The sequence below is a fragment of the Priapulus caudatus genome, unplaced genomic scaffold, assembly GCF_000485595.1.
Source record: "Priapulus caudatus unplaced genomic scaffold, Priapulus_caudatus-5.0.1 Scaffold1264, whole genome shotgun sequence".
NCBI classification, from domain to species: domain Eukaryota; kingdom Metazoa; phylum Priapulida; class Priapulimorpha; order Priapulimorphida; family Priapulidae; genus Priapulus; species Priapulus caudatus.
Window position 1 is genome coordinate 45,688 of NW_014578325.1, and position 5,171 is coordinate 50,858.

At 43.6% G+C, this 5,171-nt stretch overlaps 2 protein-coding genes across 5 annotated transcripts in view; one reads left to right on the forward strand and one right to left on the reverse strand.

Annotated features, from left to right (window-relative positions):
• Positions 1–5,171, reverse strand: part of LOC106816022 (peptidyl-alpha-hydroxyglycine alpha-amidating lyase 2-like) — a gene marked incomplete at its 5' end in the record, with an annotated part of 51,063 nt that overhangs the window by 7,098 nt on the left and 38,794 nt on the right. The window lies entirely within an intron of this gene.
• Positions 4,794–5,171, forward strand: part of LOC106816025 (protein melted-like) — a 15,323-nt gene continuing 14,945 nt past the window's right edge. The window contains exon 1 of one of the 4 annotated variants that reach the window (XM_014820566.1): positions 4,794–4,880. The gene's annotated coding sequence lies outside the window, so the exon portion shown is untranslated. Of the gene's footprint in view, positions 5,064–5,171 lie in introns of all 4 variants that reach the window. The other 3 variants (XM_014820569.1, XM_014820568.1, XM_014820567.1) reach the window with 3 other exon arrangements.

Genomic DNA, 5,171 nt, shown 5'->3' on the forward strand with positions numbered 1-5,171 from the left:
ATTCGCTAACTTCAGCATACATTTTGCCATCCAGAAAAACTAAAACCGCAGATAAACGACCGGATACTCGCATATACTGTGTGTGAGAACATACCGAGGCTCCACTCTAGGATAGAAGATGCGAATCGTGCAACAATATGGTGCGACATTTTACCTGAAGTCTTTCGATGAGCTCTTCCAATTCGTTCATCACCAGTTGCTTGTCTGGTGTGGGCAGCGTCATTCCAGTCGCGAGTGCCATAGCAGCCACGGCTAGAATCACAGCCCACGTTAACGCCATGTTCCCAACACGGATGAAAACGATGTTCGCAGTTAGATTATTAGAGTAGAATGGCCGACACTGCCGTGTTGTGCACCGCCAGTGCGTACAATAACGTATAATCCACGATGGGGGAAAACATTGATTGATCCTTCCCACCGACGTCACGGCTGCTGCAAGAAAGGATGAGGAGCGTCGCCATAGCAACCGTTAAGCGGGTAGTTTTATCAATGAATAAGCGCATGCGCAGTCGCAGTCGTAACGTAGCGGTGCTTATAGTTGTAGCTTGATGTCTACTATGATCATCTGGCTTGATAGCATGTGTGTTATAGAGCTTGGCTTGCTCTCCATACTCGAATAATGTTAAACGCGAATTGCCTTATGATCTCGCAAAGATGACGCACTGTTCTGTGGAAGGTCCCTTGCTATACCAATGTACGGGGATAGTTCGCGGACACGTCGGCAACCTGTCGCCCAGAGGAAATGACGTAGAGCCGACGTTAAACATTTCATCATGAGTGTGCTATGAATACAGAAGGTGCGCACCGCAAATTTCCCCCTCGCTACTTCAATATGGTGGCACTGGTCTTCGGAAGGTCTCTAGCTATATCAATTTATAGGGATAAGGCGAGAAAATGTCGGCGACCTGTCGCCTAAGGGAAATGGTATATGCAGCGAGGACCTTACATGCAAGGATAGCCCCTCTTCATTTTAAATTAATAATTTTGGCAAAATATTCTTCTTCTTTGGAGATAATGCGCATGCGCGAGCACCGTTTCAGACTTGCAGTACCGCCTAAATAAAAGTACGTAATATAGCTTGCTGCGGGAGCGAGGGGTGGGAGACTGAGGGAAGGTAGCAGAGAAGACAGCCAAGAGGCAGTGGAAGAAGAAGGAGGCTGAGCGTGCGACAAGGGAGACAAGGTGAGGGGCGTGCAAGTATGAAGTAGTAGTTTTGCATCCTACTAGCTAGGGCGCTTTCCTAATTATAGACACAGGTCTACTGATAATAATTTATTACATAAACCTATGCTGAGATACCCCCTAACCATATTAAATGCATTTTCAGCACAAAATACAACTCCTCTCGTGAGATATTCCGCATGCGCTAAAACAATAACGTAGCCAGATTGTGTACTGACTGGTTTATGCAGCGGAGACCTTAAATGCAAGATCTGCTTCCTATTTCATAAGTGAGGTCTACTGATGGAATATTATCATAGAAATCTATGCTGGGATAACCTCTCTTCATTTTAAATTAATAATTTTGGCAAAATATTCTTTTTCTTGGGAGATATTGCGCATGCGCGACCACAGTTTCAGACGTGCAGTACGGCCTAAATAAAAGTACGTAATATAGCTTGCTGCGGGAGCGAGGGGTGGGAGACTGAGGGAAGGTGGCAGGGAAGACAGCCGAGGGGCGATGGAAGAAGAAGTAGGCTGAGTACAAGGGAGACAAAGGGAAGGGCGGGCGGGGATGAAGTAGTAGTTTTGCACACTACTGGCTAGGGCGCTCTCCTAATTATGAACACAGGCTTACTGGTAAGAAATTATTACAGAAACCTATGCTGAGATACCCACTGACCATATTAAATGCATTTTCAGCACAAAATATAGCTCCTCTGGTGAGATATTGCGCATGCGCTAACACACCTACGTAGCCAGATTGTGTAATGACTGATATAATTAGCAGGGACCTTACATGCAAGGTCTTCCTCCGATTTTTGAGGTGGGGTCTACTGGTGGAATGTTATCACAGAAATCTATGCTAGGATAACTCTTCTTCATTTTAAATGCATAATTTTTGCAAAATATTCTTCTTCTCGGTAGCAATTGCGCATGCCCGAGCACCGTTTCAGGCGTGCAGTACGGACTGAAGGAAACTGCACCCTACATTCTAGGGCGCTCTCCTAATCATAAACACAGGTCTACTGATAATAATTTATTACATAAATCTATGCTGAGATACCCCCTAACCATATTAAATTCATATTCATCACAAAATATGACGCCTCTGGTGAGATATTGCGCATGCGCTAAGACACTGACGTAGCCAGATTGCGTACTGACTGTTATATGCAGCAGGGACCTTACATACAAGGTCTTCGTCCGATTTTTGACGTGGGATCTACTGATGGAATGTTATCACAGAAATCTCTGCTAGGATAACTCCTCTCCATTTTAAATGAATAATTTTTGCAAAATATTATTCTTCTCGGTAGCAATTGCGCATGCCCGAACACCGTTTTAGGCGTGCAGTATACGGACTGAAGACAACTTTATAAAATAGCTGGCTGAAGGAGAGAGGGGCGCGAGACTGAGGAAAAGCGGCAAAGAAAATAGCTGAGGGCGGTAGAAAAGGAAGGAGGCTGAGCGAGGGACAGGGGAGGCAAGAGGACGGAATTGAGGGGATAAAGTAGGAGTTTTGCACCCTACAGGCTAGGGCGCTCTCCTAATCATAAACACAGGTCTACTGATAATAATTTATTACATAAACCTATGCTGAGATACCTCCTAACCATATTAAATGTATAATTATCACAAAATATGACTCTTCTGGTGAGATATTGCGCTTGCGCTAACACACCTACGTAGCCAGAATGTGTACAGACTGTTATATGCAGCAGGGACCTTACATGCAAGGTCTTCCTCCGATGTCTGAGGTGGGGTCTACTGATGGAATGTTATCACAGAAATCTCTGCTAGGATAACTCTTCTCCATTTTAAATGAATCATTTTTGCAAAGTAATATTCTTCTCGGTAGCAATTACGCATGCGCGAGCATCGTTTCAGGCGTGCAGTATGGACTGAAGACAACTTCATAATATAGCTTGCTGAGGAAGAGAGGGGCGCGAGGCTGAGGAAAAGCGGCAGAGAAAATAGCTGAGGGCGGTGGAAGAGGAAGGAGGCTGAGCGATGGACAAGGGAGGCAAGGGGACGGAATTGAGGGAATAAAGTAGGAGTTTTGCACCCTACAGGCTAGGGCGCTCTCCTAATCGTAAACACAGGTCTACTGATAATAATTTATTACATAAACCAATGCTGAGATACCTCCTAACCATACTGAATTTATATTCACAAAATATGACTCCTCTGGTGAGATATTGCGCATGCGCTAACACACCTACGTAGCCAGAATGTGTACAGACTGTTATATGCAGCAGGGACCTTACATGCAAGGTGTTCCTCCGATCTCTGAGGTGGGGTCTACTGATGGAATGTTATCACAGAAATCTATGCTAGGATAACTCCTCTTCATTTTAAATTCATAATTTTGGCAAAACATTCTTCTTCTTGGGAGTTATTGCGCATGCGCAAGCACCGTTTCAGACGTGCAGTACGGCCTAAATAAAAGTACGTAATATAGCTTGCCGCGGGAGTGAGGGGTGGGAGACTGAGGGAAGGTGGCAGGGAAGACAGCCAAGAGGCAGTGGAAGAAGAATGAGGCTGAGCGTGCGACAAGGGAGACGGTGGGAAGGGCGGGCGGGAATGAAGTAGTAGTTTCGCACCCTACTGGCCAGGGCGCTCTCCTAATTATAAACACAGGTCTACTAATAAGAATTCATTACAGAAACCTATGCTGAGATACCCCTGACCATATTAAATGCATTTTCAGCACAAAATATAAATCCTCTGGTAAGATATTGCGCATGCGCTAAAACATTAACGTAGCCAGATTTTGTACTGACTGGTATATGTAGCCGGTACCTTACATGCAAGGTCTGCTTCCTATTCAAGAAGTGAGGTCTACTGATGAGATATATTATCATAGAAATCTATGCTGGAATAACCCCTCTTCATTTTAAATTTATAATGTTTCGCAAAATATTTTTTTCTCTGGAAATATTGCGCATGCGCGAGCACCGTTTCAGACGTGGAGTACGGCCTAAATAAAAGTACGTAATATATCTTGCTGCGGGGGAGAGTGGTAGGACAGATGTGATGTCACGCGTGAGTGATCGCCCACAGCCCAGAGCGCCGTAATTTCGCATATGATAGCCTTTAGGCCTATGTAGAAATTAAAATTATTATTACTGCTTGATGATTTTGACAGATTATTTCAAATACTAGAAAAATATGAATATATCTGTAATATATTCAACTGTGATTGGGTTATTTTTACATTTAAAAGCTCGACACAAATCCTTTAAACATATATATTACTCAAAGACATAATAATAGTTGTGTGTCTATGAGTTGTACGGTACCTCTACGGCAGTAGGCCTACATCTCATATAGACCAATAAATTGTGTCCCACGCGGTTTTATATTCTCACGCTCTTTTAGAATTGCTATAACACAATTTAGTATTTACTGGTCCTGTTTACTGGTCTAGATATGCTGTTCCTTGTTCAGCGCGACCGACGCATGTATATGTCATATTGAAGTATTATATGATATATTAGGATATAATTATAATTCTTTGATCAAAGCATACAATATATTCTTGCTGCAGATACGTGCTCAGTTGCGTTGGGTCATGTGAATGGTGACCGGGCGAATAAACCGTGATACTTTAACTCGGTGACCGGACTCATGCGGGTTTTACCTTCCAACATGGTACTAAATTAAGTGCAAAGCTGTCTCCCGGTTATTTGGCGAAGTTATGATTGTAGAATAAGGTAGGAACTACAAGGTTTGCACTATACTAGTAAAAGAGAAGGTGTGCATATTTTAAATTATAATAAATATAGCATCCACTGGTCTTTGATCCGAGCTTCTAGGCACCGATCGAGTCACTTGAACGAGTTCTCAATACGACCACAGGCCCTTGGAAGTTGGATAGCTCCAAGAAACGGGCTAGGGTTAGTACTTAGAATACCATAGACAATCGGTCGCACAGCCTGGTCGGTCTAGCCCTTGGAATGGAGGCTCAAGTTTCAAGAAGAGTGTACTACTACTACTACTACTAC